The sequence below is a fragment of the Taeniopygia guttata genome, chromosome 3 (assembly GCF_048771995.1).
Source record: "Taeniopygia guttata chromosome 3, bTaeGut7.mat, whole genome shotgun sequence".
Taxonomy (NCBI): domain Eukaryota; kingdom Metazoa; phylum Chordata; class Aves; order Passeriformes; family Estrildidae; genus Taeniopygia; species Taeniopygia guttata.
The window spans coordinates 20,074,688-20,098,045 of NC_133027.1; the positions used below are offsets into that span (position 1 = coordinate 20,074,688).

The 23,358-nt window shown below is 39.6% G+C and overlaps 1 protein-coding gene across 7 annotated transcripts in view; it reads left to right on the plus strand.

Moving 5' to 3' along the window:
- Positions 1-15,108: 15,108 nt before the first annotated feature.
- The window catches only part of MYT1L (myelin transcription factor 1 like), a 311,497-nt gene continuing 303,247 nt past the window's right edge, over positions 15,109-23,358 (plus strand). The window contains exon 1 of one of the 7 annotated variants that reach the window (XM_072926030.1): positions 15,109-15,263. The gene's annotated coding sequence lies outside the window, so the exon portion shown is untranslated. Of the gene's footprint in view, positions 15,264-17,276; positions 17,589-22,998; positions 23,327-23,358 lie in introns of those variants that run through there. The other 6 variants (XM_072926034.1, XM_030270108.4, XM_072926032.1 and 3 more) reach the window with 6 other exon arrangements.

Sequence of the window (23,358 nt, forward strand, 5' to 3'; positions counted from 1 at the left end):
GGTATGCCATGTAGACCATGCTTTATAAAAGGCCAAAATTCCAGGATGTTTAATTCTGTTTTCCTGTTGGATTGCTTTGCATTGGATAAATTTTATTTCACTTGTCTCTGAGAATTTTTTTTACTTGGGGGTAATGAATTTACTCAGTAGTGATTATAAATACTCAAACTCAATTCCTCAAATACAATAAATTTTTGTAAGTTTTCCTAATAAAAGTTCCAGTTACCTTGCTGTTGTGTGGGGTTTTTTTTATGTACAAGGCCATTACTTCAATGAACCACAAAACAGAATATAGGAATGTGGTAAAGTAGAATATTTTCATACCTAGTTTGAATCTGTACCAGAAAGTGAAGAGACTTGCATATGCTGAGAAGTTCTTCACTGATTTATGTGTTTTCAGTGTGCAGTGGGGTTGGCTCAGAGTATGGCTGTACAGAATCTGATGGAGAATTAATATATTTTATTTTGTAAATAGTACACTGTGTGTAGCTAATATCAACAAGCTTGACTCGTGTTCCCACCTGCACAATCACCTACAGACAAGATATATAACATAATCTACAGGTAAAAAGAAATACAGACTTTGGGGTTTTTTTTTCATTTCATGAAAAAAAAATTGAAATGTCTAAATAGAAAATTCTTGCTGTCACCCCACCCCCAGAATGACAATGTCAGCTTAATTGAAAGAGCTGTAATTTTGTTCCTGTACTGTTTTATAAAAATTATTTATGTAAAGTGAGTTTTCAAAAACCATTGGAAATTATTTTAAAAATGCTCTTAATTCTCATAAACTGAGACAATTAGCAAATGCTTGCTTGCATAGCAATCCATATATGCAATCCTACCTCAGTCTAACCAGAGGTAGAATTCTGAAGTTTGACACCAAAACAGAAAATAGCTTACAGCTGAAAAAGGAGAACATCTCATCTGCTTTCCACCTCCTTATACATTTTATAATGTTAACATTAAATGGCACTTGGAAATAACTAAAAGAGAAAATATGGAGTCTATGCATGGGACTTTCTTTTCTAGAAATATCTTTAAAGTGAACACTGGTAGAGGATTTATTTCAGTTTATCATAGTTGGTTTTTCTAAATGTACATTGTTGATTTGTATTTGTCTTGAAACCTACGTGAAGTTGCCATTGAGTTGTGGAGAGCTGCAGGTAGAGATCCTTTAATATTTAGCTGTGAAAGTCTTTATTTCCATAATGAGTACATTTGAAAAACAGATAAAGAAGCTCAGTTGGATCTGTGAATTTCCTCATACCTTTATCAAATATTTTATTTTGTTGCTTTTTTATTTTCATGCTTTTTTGCAGATTTTTGTATGATACAAAGGCTTTGGACAGGACAGTGAAATGAAAAATGATTAATTTCTCCATAGATTCTGATCAATTTATATGAAAATAGAACACAATAAGATTTAAAGGTCAATTCTTGCTTCACATTAAACTGTAGGCTTTTAGTTTTCTTTCAGAGAGCTCTGAGCACTGATGTGTTCATTGCTATGTGTAAAAAAAAATTGTGTCCTGCCTGTGAACAATGGATAAATAAAGGCAGTATATCTAGAAAACAAAAAGCAGTTGAATACAATGTAGAAGTATGCTAATCTCTCTAGTGCTTAGAAAATTCATTCCTACTCCTTCAAGTGAGCTGAGAAAATGCTGAATCATCATCCTGATTTATTGTGAGATTTCTGCTGGTATGATTGCTTCTAATCATTGCATAACCCTTCTTTAGCAGAGAAATGAGAGCTCTTGTACAGATGGACTTTGCTAAAGATGAAGTGATAAGGAACATGAGAGGGTTTTTGTTTGCTGACTTATTAGTACATCTTCTGTTTGGGTTTACTCTGAGTTCAGCTATTTTATCTGTTTTACAGTTGATGCACAAAAGAGCCCTTTTTAAATTATTCCAGTTTTGTTGCATAAAAACTACATCCTATGACCTATTGACAGTTGTGATTCCTTTTGAAGAAGATAATCTTCCTAATATATGTGAGTAGGGGAGTGTTAATTTTACCATACTCTTCATTTTAATGCACAGCACTTTTTTTTTCTGTTTCGTATCCATCCCCTTTCCATGTGTTGCATGTCCTTTCATTTCATACTTGCCTTGTATCAGATCAACTTTCATTCATTTTCCTTTCTCCCCATGCTCAGCAACATACATATGCATGCTTTTCTTTTAACCCAGCTGCGAGCCACATGCTGTGCCCCTGTCTCGGAGGGAATACACCTGAGCCTGTTCTGTACAGACATGTGTGGGAATAGTAACCAGTATATTTATGGAATAAAAGGAAGAGGGTTTAACCATAAGGATGTTACACAAGATGTTCATATAATTGTGTGTTTGCTTGACCTTATTCTTGCTGAACAAACACATCTGATTTTGTTATACTTCCACAGTAAACTCAAAATGGTATTTGTGATGTTAAGCTGCTTCTGCTTTTGTTCATCTTCATCTTCAGCTTCTTACAAACTTCTGATGTGGTGACACTCTAGATCTTACCACCATCAGAGGAAACAGGCTTTATATTGAATCGGCAATAACTGATTATTTTTCTCCTTAGGGATTTTTTAAAAAATGTATGAAGTTCAGAGATCCATTTTGGATGTTAATTAATTTCTGTGTACTCTCAAAATTCAAGAAAGGACAATACCATGGTTTTCCTTTTACAATGTCAATATAGTGGCAGGTTGAGAACAGCTGTGACCACAAAAAACTGCCATTTTATTAGCACCTCTGCCACTATTAATACTTGCTAATTAATCTGTGTAAATGATACTAGTAAAGAATTTTTATATTACATTTTTCAGATAGTAGTAAATGAGTGTTTGAAAATAAATTTCTTCTTTATAGGCAAAAAAATTTAGTTCCAGAGAGACGGTTATAAGCTGATCTCTTGATTTTGAATTTATAGATAGTTCACACCTGGATTCTAGAAAAATTTTGCTTGTCTTTCATTGGAGAATTTGCCACCTTAAAATCTTCTAAGAGTTTTTTTTTTTTTAGCTGTTTAACAAGTTATTGCAACTAACCATCGTGGTTCCATTGAAAATGGTGTAAACTATTATTTATTATTTTGACCTAAATTGTTTTGAAGTGGGGAACAGTGCACTGTGAAATAAGTTTAATTTCTTCAGCTTTGCCAAAAACACTTAAATATTCTTCTGGTATAGGAAATTCATGATCAAATTAACATGAGTCTTGTTTAATATATAATTATATAGCTGTGATGGATACTTGAGTTAATTACAGAAAATATATAAATTAAGAAATTGATGAAAATTGCAAATTGTGAAAATACTTCAGAAGAAGCAGTAGAAGAAGAAATGACAATGACTTGCTACAGATCATTTGCAGAGCCTTAGGGTACAAGTAAAGTAAAAAATCTTTTTCCCAGAGGTGATAAAGTTAACACTGCACTGACAGTCCAGGCAAGAGCAGGACAGGTACAGCTTTTACTCCTGGGCAGAAAATGAGAGACTTTCTATCGTGCAGAAAAATGAAGTTTGGTGAATGGAGGAAAAAGTATAATGCAGAAGGTGTGTGTTCTGAGCCTTTTTGTGGCATGGAATTTTTAAAATCCTTGTAGGATAAGGCAAGATCTTCTGTTGGCGCATATTGCCATAATTGCTGTAATTTAGAATATCTGCACTATTTTCACTTAAACTGAGGATTTAGCACATTTTGACAGCCTCAGTGACAGAATATGTTATAGATATTTGCTTGACAGAATTTGTACAATTTAGAGTTGGCTTGCATGATTAATTCTTTGTGCTTGTGCCTGCCCCCTCTGCTGACCATGCTGAGGGCTCTGTTATGTAGTTTGACTCCAGCCTACTCAATTGAGCAGTGGCTGCAGGAGGCCAGACTATGCATGTCCTAGAGCCATACAAGTGGTCTTTAGCAGGATGTACTCTGCAAAGCCAGAGGCACTCAAAGGGCTACAAAAAGAGGCACATTAGTGACCTAACACTGAGTACCTGAGCCATGTTATGTAAATGTTCATTGTGATGGAGTGTTTGGTATTTGTTCTCATGCAGTTGTATGTATATATACAATAGGTTGCTGCTGTTTGCAATAAATATATTGCAGCTAATGTTGACAGTGCTATTGATTAAGTTTAAAAATGTGTTTGATGGCTGCTCTTCTCTTAAAACCTTTTTTACTTTATCAGACAACTTTCCTAACTTTCTGTGTGCTACTTGAAAGGAAAATGGAAGGAGTTGTTTGAGGTGTACAGAATTAAGGGATGGGCACACATCCAGGGAATCTCAGAGGGAAATATGGGCTGTGTGCCATGCACTGAACTTGCTGCATATGTGCAAATCTGATCTAGCATGCACACACTACACAGATGGTTAGCAATTTCACAGATCAGCTCCATGAAGCATGTCCAGATCCCACTAACCAGGGTGTCTGGAAATCCTGGTCATATGGCCAGTCTGTGATTTCTCTCCTCTTTCTTCTTCCCAGTTCTGAAATTCTGTCTCAGGAAGGAGGAGGAAGAAATTAAAAAGAGGACATTCTGAGGCAGAAAGACATACCAGGCTTATGTTGATATTGGACATGCTGAAAATGGTGAGGTTACCACAGAGCAAGGAGCTTCAGGACTTCAGCTGAGCCATAATCTACTGTGTGTGTATTTTTAGTTTGCTGTTGAAGTGTGAAAAGTATTCACTTCACTTAAGCTATGTCATAATAACTTACTGTGAATATTGAAATAAAATGCTAATTAGATACAGTTGGAAGAGAGCACATGGCAAATTCCTGTAATACCACTGATGGCTGGTAACTCATATGTCTATGGTGACATGATCAGGTTTGATCAAGTGCTTTCCCTTTTAATCTACTTGCTCTTTAATAATGGGACTTCTCTAAAACCTGCACCAATTTAAAGTTCGATTAATGTAACCTTTATAAGTTAGAATGTTTTTCTTAATCAAATCATGATTAAAAGTAGAATATTTCCTAAATCCTTAAGGCCTCTTCATTAAAATGGAGACAATTCTTCTCACAAGACTCTGGCTCATTTTAATTTCTCTAAATAAAAATATAGTTCATGTTCCCAAATAGTTTCTGCCTAAACAATCTACTTGCTACTGTTTTACAGTATCAATCTAATGTTAGGTAGTGACTATTCTCCCATTGGTATGTAGATGTTTATGCTAATATTTTGCATTGAAAATTATGATGGATCAAATCAGGACACTGAGCCTTGTGAATGTAATGCTATATATGTACATGGCAAGACAACTGCGGGATTTTTGTGGGTTTTGTGGGGGTTTTTTGGGGTTTTTTTGGGTTTTGTTTAAGGGTTTTTTTTTTTTGGTGGTTTTTTTTTTTTTTTGGGGGGGGGGTTGTTATTTGATCTGTGTGATGAATTTAAAAATCCATCTTTTTCCATCTCAGGATTTCTCTAACAGGTGTAGTTTCACTGATATCCATGACAGTCTCCTCTCTTTGACAATACAGGTTTATTAATTTTCTAAAGAGTTTTACATGTGAATTATCTATACACTTGTACCCAACTCTGATTGATTGCCAGGATTGTCAGGCTCTACCTGTATAAATGGCAAGCTACATGAGTAACTTAATTTCTGTAAAAAGTAAGACTTTTATCTGCTAAAAGTTTTGATCTGATAAATCCTGCAATACAACCAGAGCACCAGTCCTTATGGTGCTGTCAGTCTCTCTTAAATTATCATTCATACTTTTCAGGAAATATAATGTACACAGAACAGAAAACAGTCTGATCCTGTGCAGTGCATATTTACTGTTCAGTTTGTTAGAACCATACTGCTTTTTTTTTTTTTTGTCATTGGTCTTTGAATTACCTAATGGTCACCTATAGGTGTCTTAGTACAATTTATTTAGTCTCTTTCTGAAGCAGTTTGGAAAATAATGGTAAATTATATTTAGATGAGAGAAAAGTGGGTATTCCTTCAGGAATTGGAACTTCTTGTACACAGGGAAAAATAATATCATACTTGGCTTTCTCCCATATTATATTGCTGATAGGAAATATTAAATTAATTCAAGAATTAGTGTATGAATATTTAGGGACTTGTATCCTTCTTCCATTACATTCTGATTCTATTTAATTTGAGGGGTAGAGTAAAATTCCTTGATGCCACCATTACTCATATTTGGGCTTAATTTGTGTGTTGCATAGGTATAGCTAAAAAAATTCATCTTCAGTGTCTGGACCAAACAGCTATTTTCTTCCCTCTTGTACTTGTTTTTGTAAGGTAGTCAGTGAAGAATAAATCACTCTATCACAGTGAAGAGGGAGTTCATCTGGTAGAATTAATAATGCCTTATACAAGTGTGATACCTTCTATTGTTTTCTTCTGTTTTCACATGCTGCCATTTCAACCACAGAAAGAGCTTGAAAATAGTTCTCACTTTACCTAAAAGTGTATACATTTGGATGGCATGCTTGAATGGGAATCTTTCTCCCTACCCCAGAGCATGATGTTCATTAGTTCTTAAAAAATACAATCTATTTGTCTTGTGTTTGTCTTCTTACTTCCTTTTAAGTTTTGCTTTTACTTTAGATCCTGCAGATGTATTTTTTACTTTAAAATTCACAGATTTTATCTCTGATTCATTTCAAAGAATATGCTTTGCTTCACAGAGTTATGTTGCCTATGAATCTTGACTACAAAAATTACTTTTAAGTGCAATTAATAATGTAATGATTTATAAATTTCATGTTCTTGGCCTAATTAATTTTTTGTTTACACATTATTATTTGAGGTATTCTGAGTACAAACATGTAAATTCTGAGTACAAACATGTATATGTTATATAGCGTGTGTATATAAATATAAAACCTTGGTCAGGTTACACCAGACCCATGCTGTCTTTTTTTCTGACTATACTCAATATGCTTAGCTTGGGAATGCATAGTTAATGCTGTATTTTTTTCATATAATATATATTATTACTACTGGTCTGTAATCTAGCAAGTAAATAGTAGTTAAAAATGGTTGTGCATCTTTCTAAAGCTTAACATGAAGATTTTCTAGCTGGAAATTGAATTTTAACTTTGAAGAAGTCTTTGAACTTTAAATATGTGATCAGAACTACCAAACAGTTTAAGTTGGAAGGGATCTTTGGAAGTTTTCTGGTACCACCCCCAGCTCAAAGTTTTTCTAGGATCACAGTTAGAACAACATGCTCAGGACACGCACAATCAAGTTTTGAGTATCTCCAAAGTTGAAAATCCCACTTTCTTTTTGTGAACCTTTTGAGGACTTGACTGATCCCAAGATAAGGAATGTTTTCCTTAGGAGCTTCCATTGTGGAAATTTGTGACCATTGCCTTTTTGCTGTTTTTGCACCTTTGAGAAGAGTTTGGTTCCGTCTTCTACAGAACCACCTGTCATATTGTTGAAGACAGCAGCTGAACTTCGGCTTCTTTCATCCAAGCTGAACACACAAACACACTTTTCATAGTCTCTGCCCATATGTCATATGCTCAAGCTCCATGAGTTGGTGGCCCTCCTCTGGAGTTGCTCCAGTTTGTTTATGCATTTCTTACAGAGTGGAATGTTCCAGAGATAGTCTCAGATGTTCCATTTAGAAGTGAATAATAATTTCCATAACCATGCTGGTTATATTCTATCTAGTACAACCCAGTGTGCAGACAACTCTCATTGCCTCAAAGGTATGCCACAGACTCCTGCTCCACCAAGATCCCAAGTACTTTTCTGCAGAACTTCTATCAGCCCTCAGTCTGTACTGATGCATGGAGTTATCTTTTTATCCTTTTCAGACGCAGGACCTTACATTCATCTTCGTTTGAGGGGAGGGGAGAGGGAGAGACAAGGAGGTTACAGTCAGCCAGTTAGCTAGGTTTAGCACAATGACTAAGTGATAGCAAAGGAAGGGGCAGGAGCTGGGAACAGGACTGGTAAAGATGTGGATTAGAAGGTTTATCAAGTGACAGATTGTCACTGATGCCACTTGCATCCTGCTTTCTACTTCAGCATCTTCATAATGCTTCTTGTGGAGTTATGAACATATTTCAGGTTGATGGTTTCTTTTTTTTTTTTTTTTTTTAATATGTGTGCATAAGTAAACTTCTCTAATGCAACTACAAATGATGTAGTTAAAGTTTGTGTTGGTTACTAATTTTGGAATTCAGCAACAGGTAACTTTGGAGTGTCCCAGAAGGCATCAGTTTTCATGGTTCTGTTTGCACTTTCCAGATACGGCTTAATGCGACCTGAATTTAAAAAGCTTTTAATGCCCAATTGTGAGTGAGGCAGATTACCTGTTTTAAAACACCAGTTACTGCTGTGGTCCTTAAAACTCACCAGCACACCTGTTTGGAGGCCTGGGATTTAGAGTCTTGCTCTCTGACATTCAAAGCTTAGAGGGATACCCTTAGTCCCTGAACAAATATTCTTTTTAATAAGTTGCCATGTAAGGATGAGCACCATTTCTTCCTAGTGTAGCTTCTTTTTTAAAAAAAAAACCCACTACGGTTTCAGTTGCATGCAGAGAGGTAAAGGAGGGAAGATGTTCAGAGGTGAGCAATAGCTTCTATGTGTGAACTTTCACAGATAGAGCTACTTTGCTTGGCTTTGAGATAATGATGGAAGAGGGATATGGAAGTGATGATCCATGAAAGCATGAAGGCTGAGGAAAATGAGCTGATTGGCCAAGCAATATAGGAAGGAGAAGATTTCCAATGAAAATACCAGACATCAATTATAAAAGTAGCAAAAGGACATTGTGAAATACATAGTAAATGTATTTTACTATACAAACATTGCCCAATTCTTTGATATTTAAAGCATATGTTAGGAAAAAAATGTATGAGTTCAAATAGAAATTGATCAGGTTTATGCAAGAATATCAATTGAAATGTTGTACACAATGGTGTCAAGGCAGATTTAAAATGTCCATGCAACATAATATGCCAGGTAATGACCAGTCTGTGTCCTGTTTTAAGTTAGTTTAATTGTGTATTAAAGTGCTTATTGATGTGGATCAGGTAGTTCTTATGCTTATAAACGGAGTTATGGAGTTACTGTGTCATGACTGAACTTTTCTGAATATTTTTCCTCTGGATATTTTTTGTAAAATTAAATAGTTTTGAGATTCACCTAAGCATAGTAATTAAACAGTAAATATTTTTAAAGAAAGGCAGTATATGAACTGAGCAGTTTTTTAATGAAAATGTGCCTGACAATAGGAGTATTTTCTACTATAAAGAAAGCATAAAACTGTTGGTATTTCAAATAGGCAAAGAAGAAACAAATCAAAAGAAAAATGCAAAACATGACAAAACTTCTCAGCTTTTGAGTAGTTTTTTTTTTGTTTTTTTTTTTTTTTTAATTTCCTATTAAGAAATAACAAAAATATGTAGCAAAACATAATTAGGAACTTCATTAAAGGCTGTACCCTAATTCAGTCTAAAAATGGCATCTTTGTCAGAAAATTGCACAAGGCTGGCAGAAGTTTCCAGGAAGACCTACAGGGAAGCTAAGGTGTGTCAGCAGTACATGACTGTTTAGAGAAATTAATTTGCTTGAAAAAGTAATATTCATGGTGAGATTAAAACATCTACATGTAGTTCTTTAGTTCTGTAGCTGAATCTTTCTTCTAATTTAAGTGTCCTTAACAGGTATTCATCATCCTAGCTCCTCTTAAAGCAAAATGAGATTGGAGAAACATGTGATGTAGGCTGGGAGCTACTCATGTCTGAAGTAGACATATTCTATCTGACCAACTTAATATCCTTCAGGCAATGTTGACTGTCTTAACTAGATTTTCACTGACTATAATGGGACGTTACCAGCTACATGTGTATATCTTAACCTTACAGCGAATCCTGCTCTCAACTGCAGCTTTTAGAAACGATTCATTGGCATTTTCCTGCTCTCTAAGTTCCTTTGCAACCTTTTTGCTATGATGCCTCTTTTATGCCCCATCCTTTTCTAGTCAGCTATTTCTCCCTTAATTTTTTCTCATCCCCTTACAAGGCACACTTATTGTAGGAGGTCTTTTCTCCTGAGTCCTGTCATAGAAAAAAACTTGTTACAACTGTGGAATGTGTAGTAGAAACAAGGAAATATGTTATAATCTGAATGTTAAATCTATGAATTTTGTCACAAACCCTTCTTTAGCTGTCTTTTATTTAGTTGGTCATCTTCTTTAAGAACTTCAGATCACAATTTTTTGCCTGTGTGTCCATCAAGTCTTTGATTAAGCTATAAACCACTGTAGTAATGCAAATAAATTAAATGTATGTGAATAGGCAGCTGGACTTCTTAATGCTATATATCTTCCATTAAAATATTAGTATCAATTAAAGGTCCAAATTCAGCAAAGAATTTAAGCATGTTTCTATGCTGAAGTCATCACTGGGAAAAGCAAAGCATGCAATCTGACAAGATTTGTTTTTTCCTTGCCTGTAAAATAGTCCCCCTGTATGTAACACATGCCTTGGACTGATTATAGTCTTATCAAGAAGTAGATTCAAGAATGTAGTATTTTCAAGCACCAAGAAAGCCTTGAGCTTGTTAATTTTGTAAAATAATAAAAAAATTACTTTCTGCTAAGTTTATGTGCTTACTTTTAAGGTGGAAAATTCTGTAATTTCTAAAGGGGTTTTATTTATCTCATTTTTTTTTTCATTTAAGATTTTTAGTATTCTTTATGGATTCTTGTTTAGTCAAAAGTATTTACAGTAGGGACTATCACTTAAATAGGAATAACAACTAGTAATAACAAGAAGTTATGAAAACTAGAAGCTGAAAAGACCTATTACATTGTTTAAATATTTTCCCTGCCATTTAAAAATTGTTCTTTGTGGTGTAATTTCCAGTGCTTCCTTTGTCCAGTTCTTCTTCCTTACACCACTCTCCTACGAACACTATAACAAAAATCAATGCCTTCTTGTCATTCCCCCACTTCTGGAATTCAGCTATGACGATTTAAATTTACTCTGACTTCTCATATATGTGTATGAGATATCTCTTTTTGTTACCTTTAACTGCTCTTTTTTTTTTTTTAATCAGTTTTGGACCTTCTGCTATCCTTGAGGTTTCTGCTTTTCTTTCAGTTTGTATTTGCATTCTATGAGCTTAATTTTTAATATTTTCTCATAAGCTGTTCATTCAATTTCCATAATTTTTATTGCCTTTTTCTAATTCTGAGTTTTCCAGTCTGTTAATAGCTCTGTGGGCTTGCTCCTCCTTCTTGCTGAAGCCAATGGGAAAAAACAAAGGCATATTACTGCTTATAACTCTTTCCTGCAATTTTTATCCTGTATCCATAATATTTTTTTTTTTAGGTGACTCAAATGTATGAGTATTTTACAGTTTCCATATCCAGTGGGACTAGGACTCTTGTCTATCCTGAGTAAACATAGTCATCACCTATTTCAGATGACTCTTCTAGCTGGCAGGCCTTTTATTAAGTTCACCATGTCTAACTGGCTTCCAGACCAGATAGTTTGCATTCTACCAACCGGAAGCATGGGCAAAATTTGCAACTTCATGGAAATACCTTAAAGACAAGATCAGTAATTTTGAGCAGGAAAGACCAACAGCACTGATGAAAATACTGCTCAGAATCCTTTGCCAAATATCATAAGTACTGCCTAAATGAAAACTCCAGTGTGAATATTCTGAAGCTGTCCTCCTGGAGATACCTGCTACTTTAGGTGCTTTCTCTGCAAAATAATTCTAAGTCTTTGTATAGTTCTAGACAGTAAAATGGTTTCTTCATATGTTAGGTGCCCAATGGATAATGCTCAGGGTAAATGTTTTAATGGAGCCACCAACATTTTGGCTGGAGTGGGCATTTGGTCCCATTACTTTACACATTTGTAATGGCTTTGGATATGTTGGACCATGTATTTGAGGAAAATGTTAGCTTGAGGGCTAACATTTTAGTAACATTTGAGTAACATACTCATACAATATGAATAACAAGCAGTTACTCCATATTCTATGGGATTTTTGCACATACAGTTCCATACATATTTTGGGTTTTTCACTCAGTGGTTCATGGGGACCAGACACTAGATATAAATATATATAGCTTTATAACTGCAAGAACAAAGTAGTGCACCCCACTTTAGATACTAAAGAATATTTATGCTCCACATGCCTGTAAATTACTAGTTTGGTTACACTGTGAACTGTATTTTGTCTCATGAGTGAGACAAGGTCTGCTTGAAGTAGAATAAATTATTTTCCTCTGAGGCTACCTGTATTTACATTTTGACTTTTACATTAACACTTTTTTAGATGTACATTCTACCATGTTCCTGTGCTGTACTGGAGCAGCATTTGCAAGATGTTCTGCTGAGTCTCATCAAAGTGACCTATATAACCTTTTACTGGAGGGTCATAGTGACACGGGGTGTAGTTGGAGGCCTCACACTAGTGATGTTCAATACAGGGCCCAATATTGTGGAGCATATTTATCAATTACTTGGATGAAGGTGCAGATGCCACCTCATCAAGTTCACTGACAATGCAAATCTGTGAGGAGTGGCTGGTATCCCAGAGGGCTGTGCAGCTCTTCAGAAGGACCTTGATGGGTTGGAGAGAACTGTGAAATTCAACAAAGGCAAATGCAGGGCCCTGTACTTGTGGAGGAACAACCCCATTGGCCTGTACAGGCTGGGGTCTGATCTGCTGGGAGCAGCTCTGTGAAGAAGGACCTGGGGGTCCTGGTGGACAACAAGCTGCTAAGAACCAGCAGTGTGTCCTTGTGGCCAAGAAGACCAAAGGTATCCTGGGGTTGCATTGGGAAGAGCTTTGCCAGCAGGTCACAGGAGGTGATCCTGTCCTTCTACTCAGCCCTGGTGAGGCACATCTGGAGTGCTGTGTCCAATTCTGGGCTCCTTAGGACAAGAGAGACATGGAGCACCTCGAGTGGGTCCAATGGAGGGCTCCAAAGATGATTAAGGGACTGGAACATCTCCCTTATGAGGGCATGCTGAGGAAGCTGGGCCTGTTCAGCCTCCAGAAGAGATGAGGGGGGACCTCATCAATGTCTGTCAGTATCTGAAGGGAGAGTATCAAAAGGGTGGACCAGGCTCCTCTTGGTGGTGCCCAGCAATAGGACGAGAGGCAATGGGCAGAAACTGATGCACAGAAAGTTCCACCTGAACATGAGGAAGAATTTCTTTACTGTGCAGGTGACTGTGCACTGGAACAGATTGCCCAGAGAGGCTGTGGAGTCTCCATTCCTGGAGATATTCAAGAGCTGTCTGGATACCATCCTGTGCCATGGGCTCTATGATGGCCCTGCTTGATCAGACCCACTGTGGTGTCTTGCAACATTAACTATTCTATGATTCTGTTAACACTAACCTGCTGCTTTAACAAAAATCATTAAGATGGGAAAATTACCAGAAATTATAAGTATATTAACAATACTCTTACAGACTGGGAAGGATTGTTTTTCAGATACTCATGTATTTGGAGGTAGGGACTGAGCTACAGTCCCTACCAGAGGGGTTGCTCAACTTCAGCTCAAAAAAGCAGCTCCCTGATGTACAGATACTCAGCAACTGCTCAGGCTTAGTGGCTGTCCTAATGCCCTGAGCTGGTGTTTCTGGGAATGCTAAATGCCAGCGTTAGGAAAAGATAGGGAAGATTAAAGAATGTAAGGATTAGTGGCACTGTTAAGGGCTTTCTATCCTTGGGCAGTTGCCACTGTTCATTTTCACTGATATTAATAAACACAGTGTGAGCCAGTTGGTAGTACCCTAGTAGCTTCATTATGTGGAAATATGCTTTTTTTCATAAAAGCAATATAAAAAAAGAATACATTTTAGCATTTAGGTTATACTTCAGACTCTAATTTCATATTCTAGGACAATAGTTAAACTGTGTGCTTTAACATTTACCAATGATGCTATGTTTATCAGTCTGGTAAATAGTCTACTGCTAGGCTGGGCAAGACACCTTGTAGCTCTTGAAAGCAATTACAGTACTCACACAGCCTAAGCTTTCTGTTCAGTAGAAAAGGGGTTAAAACTTAATAGGGATTGGGCAGGAGGGAGGGAAAAAATCCTAGGCAGAATGTCTCCACACAGAGAAACCAAGAACAATTAATATATGCTCCAAAATGCTAAGGACAGCAGAAAAAAAGCAACTAGTATAAATAATTAAAGCAGAGATTAGATAAATATTTGGGGAGGGGGTACTGTGGTGGTGTAATTGCTGATGTTAAGGCGAGGTGGATTTCTATGCTTCCCTTTTGTTCTAAGGTTTCCTGAAGTCCATTACTTAGTAACCTGCCATATGCCATAATTTTTAAACCATGGGTTTTTTTAAAGCTTGCATAAGAAAGAACTATTGAACATAGGCTGGGATATGACTTTGTCATGCAATATAGCTTTATGATTCATTCATTTTCCAGACTTTATTTCTCCAGAGCAGGTCTTGGGTTGGTATCCTGAGCCCTGCAAAAGATCCACAGGGCTGAGTAGAAGGAATATAAATACTTCACTGGAGCCAGACTTCAGCTGGGGCAGTGGCTTTCAATACACTGAAGTTGAAATACATAGGTAGGGAGGTGGGGGAGGTGTTTTGCGGTGTCGTAGATCCCAGGAATACCTAATTTTAGGAGTAGAGAATTAGGATTTTTTTATATGTTCACTAACAGAGTTGTTTCTTGTTTCAGAGAAAAACAGCTGCAGGATCAGGGAACCAAGCCTGAGGTTCATTGTTTAAAAGTGGAAAACCCCAAATATATTTTAGTAACAAGGAGTGGCTTCACACATAACTATCTATATAAAAATTACTTGAAGAACATAGAAAAAATTGAACTGGAGTCTAATATTCAACAAATTATATATTCTTCTATTGAAGAAGAGGGAAGCAAGCAATTTACAACAAAATATTAAATGTTCAATTGATAGTTTCTAAGCCCTTAAAAATAAATTTTTCATTAAAATACTCTTCAGAGCTCAGAAATACTTGCAAACACATCAAAGGACATAAGAGCTCTAATAATCGATCAGTTAAACTGCTGTGATTTTTTGTGTTGGTTTTTCTGTGTCCATGTTTTTATCTTTCATAATATGAATGGGTAGCCTTATAAAAACATCCTGTATGAATTGTAGGGTTCTGTGCCCCGTCAGTTTCTGTGGTAATCTGGGGGAGTCGTCCAGTACCTGCCCGTACCCCGAGCTGAGCTCTCACTCACACACTGCAGCCAGCCTGCGCAGCCAGCCCAGCCTGATGCTCTTGGAGACAGGGAGATGCAAGGTACCATATTTTTTTCCAGACTATAAATGATTCCTTTTCTTTGCTCCACGGAACATCCGATTTGGAGCCCAATCGGCTGAGAAAACTGCACAGACGTCAGTGCGTGTGTGTGTGTGTGTGCGTGTGTGCGTGTGTGTGTGTGTGTGTGTGCGCGCCTGCACAGCCAACTGCAGCTGGAACCTCCATTAGAGCAGCCTTATTGATTTCTGGTTCACACTGCAGTAACAGGACTAGAGTGCAGGGCGGGGGGAGAAGAAAGCAGGGGGGGGGCGGGGGGGAGGAAATAATCCCAATCTTCTTAACCGAAGACACATCAGGGTGTATGTGCTTATGTATAGCACATACAGGCCAGTTTCCAGAGGTATGCCGCTGCTTACTTAAAAAACACCACCAAAAATCCCCAGGCAGAGCAATTCCCAAATATCATGAAACAACAGTCTTCCCAGGTTTCAGATCCCCCACACACATGGATTAATGTCTGATGCTTTGTCGATGCTGGGTTTGCACACCGGAGTTGGCTGCAAAATATTTCTGTTTTGTTAAAGGACTACAGGAGATGTGCACTTTAAATGGCTCTTTTTTAATGCACATATTCATCTGCTTAGGGACTGTGGCGGGGTTGGAGATCCAGCTTGAGTGTGTCAAGCACAGGGCAGAGAGAGCTCCAGGAAGCTGCTCTGCGTTTACTGGCAGTCATTTTCTCCTGATGCATAATGCACAAGGTGCCAATGCAAGCTGAGGTGTAAAAACCAGGGCCGGGGGGGGTGGTGTGTGTGTGAAAATGGTGTGTCTGGTAGTGGCTGAGCTTTCCTCTTCATCTGAGGTTTCTTTCTCAGCTAATATCTGGGAATAATTTATAGCTGCATGTTAATATGTTTTCTTGGTATTTCAGCACATCTGTGAAGAAAATCCTTGCAAAGCAAGTGTGTCTTTTCACAATCACTGCATGTCAGTCTGGCAAAGTCTAGCTGTGAGCAGTATACAGCGAAGGGGGGGAAAGCCCCCAGCAGCGTTATCTGTTTAGGGGGTGGGGGAAGGGTCGACGGTAATACCTTTAAAAACCCGAAAGGCGGTAAGCCATTATTAGCAAAAGCTATATTGAGCATGCTTGCCAGACAGGCAGTGCAGCGCAGCTCAGCTCTAGTTCCGCCCAGACATGTGCCTTGCCATTTTCATTTTAATCAGTCTGCTCAGGATGGCTGCTGATTCATTTTGCGGGATGGCCCCCTGGGAGCCAAGGTGAAAGCCTGAGGCGAGCTGCTATTGCATCAATGCAGCACTCCACATCAGACACAGGGAGGGGAGGCAAGGCTTCGGCAGCAGATAGAGTTCAAAATACCAGCCTCACTATTAAAAAAACAAACCAGTACTCCCCTTCAAAAAAAAAAAAAAATCAAAACCAAACAAACAACAAAGAAACAAAAACAAACAAACAAACAAAAACCTCTCTGTAGAAGTAATAAAGAAGTAATAATATAAAAAAGAAAAAAAGGTAAAAAAGGAGATATATCCAAATATCCAACACCCCCCTCCCAGAATCATTAAATAAAACACAATTATTGGAGAAAATTTTTTTTCTGCTCCTTCTTTCCCCTCTTACCCTGGAAGCTCTGGAGCTACAATTTCTTTCCAGTGTCTTGTTTAAAAAGAAAAAGGATGCTCTCTATTTCTCTATTTACTTGATAACTAGGGGGGGGGTGGGATACCTGATTTAGCTGGAGACTTTGATTTGTGGGATTGACAACCTTATTATGCAGTGAGCTTATTATTGATATTATTCTGCTCTCGGTTGCCATGACCACCTTGTGAGAGACATTCAATTTTCTCTCTTCCATCATCATTATCTATGAGGCCATCTGTTGTGGAAAATGAATTCAGCCTCATTTGCATGACTGATAAGCAAATTTTTTTTTATCTATTTAACAGAAGGTCATATGCCGGGGATTTGGAGCTAGTGAAAAAAAAAAGTGGGGGGAAAAAAAAAAGGCATCTCGAGAGGATGAGTGGGAGTGCGTGCATTAGAGGATGTATGTGGAAGTAAAACAGATCCCTCAGGCCTGCTAGCCTATCCTACTGCATTTGTCATTCCTGCCAGGGCGACATTTTTTCCCCCTAAGCTTCTGCACACTAAAGAGAGTGAGAGCTTTTTCCCTGCAGTCTTCTTGAAGCCCCCCTGTTTGTTTGGGTTTTTTTTTTATTTTTACTCAGTGTTGGTGGGTGTGTTTTAATATATATACATATTTTTTATTTTTTTAATTGCCTGGAACATGGGGTATCTTTTCTGTGTTCAATGAAGAAAAAAGCAGCCTTTTCTGGGTCTCTGTGGTATGCTTCTTACTCCTCATCCTTTCAAAGTTGTAGTAAGCCAGGGTGTTTCTTAACCATGCTGAAATGTCTTGCTTATATTTAACTTGCAAATGGTTAACAGTGCAGGTGTGGGCTGTGTTTTGTGCAGGGTGGGGGTTGATTCTTGCAGCTAACTGGGAAGATTATTGTGATTTTTGTAGTCATTCTGGAGCTGGTACTTAAATGTCCATTGTTTGCTTTTTTCAAGTTCTTCTGGCAATACTGCTGTGCAGCTGGAATTGTATTGGGCTGTAGAATAGCTGATAAAAAAATCTTAAAGAATGTGTTTACTATATGACTGCAAAATGTTGCATGCATTAGGCATGTTGTTGTTTATATAAACTTGCTGCATGTGGACAGTACTTGTTTGATATGGAGAACCCGAGACAGAAGCTTCACAGATTGGAATGCTCAATGACAGCCGAATGCAATTAAATAAAAGAACGTAAGATACTGTATTTTGCACTAAAATGACTTTTGAAAACAGTGAATTTGTACTTTTAAGGGGAACACTTGTATAAGAATAGCATTTTTGAAACAACACTATCTTAAATGTTTCATATCTGTAATACACTTTCTTTAAAGAGAAGCTTTGTAGATAAGGAGTGGTTAATTCAGTTAACTCTCTGAAAACATCACAGTATAGATTTCAATTTTAAAATAGTTGTGATAAGTAGTCCATGTCATGTAGTGCAGATCTGTTAATCCTATTAATTTAGTGCTAAAATGTAGACAAACAGTATAAAAGAAAACAACTTATGTCAGTAAAAGAGAAACTACCTTGTGTCTTATGGGGAGGTGTTACACAGTTTTGTTTTTTTTTTAACTGTCACTAACAGAGATTAAACTCAATGGAACAGAAGCATGGCATTTTCTTCTGAGTTCTGACCAATGTGCACAGCCTCATCTGGGGAGAGGAGGTTTTTTAAACCTTTATTTGTTTTCTGAAGAAATAACGTGGGGATAAAAGTAGGCTTTTTACATAATAAATGCTTTGCCTGGTTGATGATACCCCTTTAAAGGCAGAAAAGGAGAAATACAGTACTCTCTTTCTTGCAAATAAATACTTATGGATTTTATTTGTAATCTATGTGGAATATTTTTTTATATTTCACACTTGCCATGGAGGAATGGTCATAGTTGCTGGATTTCAGGTGGTGAGAAGTTTCACTTTTATTGAGGGCAGCTAGAGATTAGATCTCTGACTTGTCTGCATTAAATAACTTACCCTAAATTACTGGAGTAAATTTCCTATTTTTATGAGTTTATTTTTGTTTGTTTTAGAAGACATTCTGCATTAGACCTAGCGTTAATTTGTTGTGATAATCTGTCGCTGATAGTTATTTAAAGGGAACTCTTTTTTCCTATCACTCTGATTTCAAAAAGAGTATCTTCCTTGTGCATTTTTAAAAAGGAGTAAGATTTAATGCTTTTTTGGCATCCGCCATATTTATCATGCCTATTGGGATCTGTGGTGGAAGTTAGCTCACAGAACTAGTTTTGCACTCTGAGCTCAGCCCAGTGCAGTTCTGGCTGCTGCAGGGAGTGGAGGGTGTCTGAAACTGTGCTGGTTTCCTCAGTGGACTTCAGCTGGAAGTAATGGGATACTGTGCATTAGCAGACTGTCTTGTAGCACACAAAGGTTGAGGTCTCCATCTTATCCCCACCTCCCCTCTCCAGTTGAATTGTTAACATCTTCCCAAGGCTGATGAATAAAACCTGCTAAACTTCGGGAAAAGCCTAACAGATAACGCAGTCAATTCCCTTTCCCTGCCCCCCAAAAGTTAATTACCGAGCTTGGTTGGATTCCTCCCCGCCACCCTGACATTTGACTGCTGCTAATTCACTGATTAATCTCATTAATGTGATTATAGCAGGATTTGGAGTTGGCTGCCATTGTTCTGCAGACAGCGCCATTCAGCCCCAGCCCTCGCCGCCCCCCTCGGCGCGTCCGTGCGGTTCCTTCAGCACCGGGAGCTGTCCGGCTCACCGGGAGCTGTCCGGCTCACCGGGAGCTGTCCGGCTCACCGGGAGCTGTCCGGCTCACCGGGAGCTGTCCCTCTCACCGGGAGCTGTCCGGCTCAATGGGAGCTGTCCGGTTCACTGGGAGCTGTCCCTCTCACCGGGAGCTGTCCGGCTCACTGGGAGCTGTCCCTCTCACCGGGAGCTGTCCCTCTCACCGGGAGCTGTCCGGCTCACTGGGAGCTGTCCCTCTCACCGGGAGCTGTCCCTCTCACCGGGAGCTGTCCGGCTCATTGGGAGCTGTCTGTGCTCACCGGCCCTGTGCCCAGCGACTGCTCCCGGAGGTAGAGGCAGGACAGGCTTCATGCCTTCTAATTAGGTGTCGGGAAGATGGCTGTGGTAAAGCGCCAGTCTCTTAATTTAAATGCATGTAAATTCTTCCTCTCTTCCAAGAGCTGTCTTCGTCTGCATTCTGTTTTCTGGGATCAATCCATGGGGCAGTGGACTTTAAACAGCACTTCTTTGCAGCAGTGCAATTTGACTCACAGGAGGGAAGGGACATTACAGGTGTTGTAACCCAGACTTTTTTGTCCTAGTAAAAATTGTTTTGTTGAGCTAAATGCTTTCATTTATCTGTTTGTTTTTTGTTTGGGTTTTTTGTTTGGGTTTTTTTGTTTGGGTTTTTTGCTTGTTTGGGGTTTTTTTTTGTGGCTTGTTTTTTTTTTTTTTTTTTTTTAAATTATGTTTGCCCTCACCAACACTATTGTGCCCAGGGTTTTTCCTGCAACTGCTCTGCAAATGCCCATTTTCCAGAGTTTGACAATATGAAGCATTTTATTGATTTAAAATTGATCTGGAAGATCTTTTCAAGGTCTCATTATACATATAAATGACTTTTGCAGCCAGTTGCAACACTATTTTATATTCAAGTTCTCAGGTTAGACAGCTTTAAATCAGACTAGGAATAGCTTCCTTAAACTCAGTCACTTTATGTAGCACTGGGGCTCTGCCCTATTTAGTATTTTTACTTTTATTATCTAGAAGATACATTGTTATCATTTAATAACAGCCAATTGCGCATGTGCAGTAACTTTTTTTTTTTACTGTCTTTTCTTTCATTTGTATTCTTTATGAGCATGACCCTGTACTGGAAAAAACTGAAGCCACACATTAAACTCTAGTGTGTGAAGGATTTGCCAGGACTAGCAAACTTCTGCAAACCACTAAATTTAAAATACTTTTAAGTGAAAGTGTCCTGCTGAAATAAAGAGGTGATCTGTTAAAGAACACACTGCATTTTAAAGGATTTGAGTGTAGTAAATGTCAGTGAAACATCCGCAGCCACTGCAACCTATGGATAAATAACAATTTACATTCAAAACTGAGAAAGTGCACTTAACCCAAAAAAGTCAGTTGCTATTTTCTACTATGACTTTCACATAGTTTCTCACTGATACTATGTTCTTAATAGGGTTTCCTATTTTTTTTTGTTTCCTTTTCTTCTCATTTTTTTTCACCCAAAATCAAAAGCCCCATGAGTAAAGTATTGTCTCCTTAACTGCTTTAGAGAACTATACATTTAAAGGATGTATAAAATAGGATTGCATAGGAACAGGTTTTAACAGTGACAGCCACAATATGCAAGCCAATTAAGGCTGCTCGTTAGCGGGTATATTCTTGTAATACTCCTGTCAAGCTGAAATTGTACTCCCTTATTGACAGTAGTGGGTTTGTCTGATGCTTGAATTCTGTTTTCTGTGTTTGTCTAATGTTTCAAGACTCACTAGAAACTGCAACTAGCCAAAAAGTAAAAGAAATTGAAGGTTTTAAAGCATATTTTGCCTGAAGTTTGCTAACCTGGCCAATTTAACCTGCAGGAAAAATACTGTGCTCTCATTAACGCTGCTTAAACATGACCTGCATCTCCTTTTCCCTATGGATAATGCACACTGACGAGACACAGGCTGGGGGAGGGAGAATCCAACCCACACCATTAAACCCATATCCTAGTATTATTATACATTTTGTCCTGATTAGAGAAAGTATTGGTTTTGTCTTCAGTGGGAGAAGCACTGGCTCTTTGTGTCACCACGAAGGCTGGACAAGATGATGAAGGTTTTTTTCCCAGACAAATCACCTTCCAAAAGTTTGACAACACCTGCCGTGATACATATACCACATAGTTGCTTTCACTATCCTATTAAGGCTAGCTAGGATCTAACATAAGGAAGCTATTAGAGGGAGAGGACAACATTTGATTTTTCAAATGCAAATACCATTATCCAAAGTTCTGTATGTAAACCTGACGTTAGAAAATGCTGAGATTCATATGTAGGGGTGTAGATACCCTATACACTTACAGGGGGCCCCTTTAATTGCCACGTGTGCATGTGTGCTTCTCAGGCTACGTTGATTTGTGTGGAAAAAACCCAAACTGACATGCCCTTGCTACGACACAAACATGGTAGATCTCCCTCCCCGCTACGAGGAGGCTTTTCTCCCGGCAGACCGGCTCCCCCCTCCCGCCGCCCGCCCCCGCCCTGCGCGGTGCCCTCCGCGCTCCCCGTCCGCACCTGCGGCCCGGCCGCTCCCGAGGGCTCCGCGCCTCGCTCTCGGGGGAGCCCTGCGAGTGCAGGGAGATGTAATCAGAGATGACAGAGAAAAAATAAGGACTAAAACCCAAACAAAAACCCCAAACCACGAGCGAGGTGGAGATGGCGGGGGGGGGGGGGGGGGAAGGGGGGCGGGGGAAGAGACACGTAAGTCCCTTTTTTTTCCCTTTGCTTTCTGAGGGAAACACTGCGTTTTCCACCAAAAGCGTGGATGTCGTGAGGACTCTGCTATTGTTAGTCCCTGCCCCGACGGGCTGGCTTTCCCCTGAATCCCTGTGATAAACTTCCTCCCACCCCCCTAAGCCATCGGAGTGCGGCCGTGGAGCTGCTCTGCCAGCTCGGGGTGCGAAGGGCTGGTGCGCGGGGACTCGCCTTCCCTTCAGACCGCAGTGTGGGGCCCGGCAAGGCTGGGTGGGGAGGGAATGGCAGCCTCTACAGTAACCGACATGTCTGGTGCTCACGCGTCAGGCAGAGCGGGCTCGGGAGGGATTACCTCCCAGGGCAAGCTTGAGGAGGGTATTCCTCGTGACTTTTGGGTCAGACTCCCCCGCTTCCGTGGCGGCCAGCAGGGGCTGCCCGCGGTGCCCTGCCAGCCGCGGGGCTGCCCGCACCGAGCACCGCGGAGCAGGGCGAGCCGCGGCAGGGAGGGAGGGAAGAAGGGAGGGAGGGGTGCGGGAGGGGAGGAGGGGGCTGCAGCAGCACAATGGCAACGAGGAGGGCAACGAGACCGGCAAGCGCGCGTGTGTGCAGGGAGGGCGTGTAGGCGGTATGCGTGCGCTAGCCAGGGTCCTTCCCGTGCGGAACAGCGTGCCCGCGGGGACGGACGCGCAGGGCGGGCGGGACCCGGCAGGAGGCGCGGCGGTGCCCGGGGCAGGGGCCGGGACACGGCAGGGCTGAGTCCGCGGGGGCGTACGGAGTCGTGCCAAGGCGGGGGAGCCGCCGCCTCCGCGTAAAGATCACAGCCTGTCACGCTGCCACCGAAATGACATTTCGGGGACGGGTTTAAAAGAAGCGACTTCCCGCTGTCAAGCCGCTCCCGTCGCAGGGACATCCGGCAGCCTGGGGGAGAGCCCTTTAGGGACGCTGCCCACGGGCGGGTGAGCGCCGGAGAAAAGCCTCTGCACAGCCGTGGAAGGCGGTGAGGTGCCTCTTCCCAGTCATTGTCTTTGTGACAC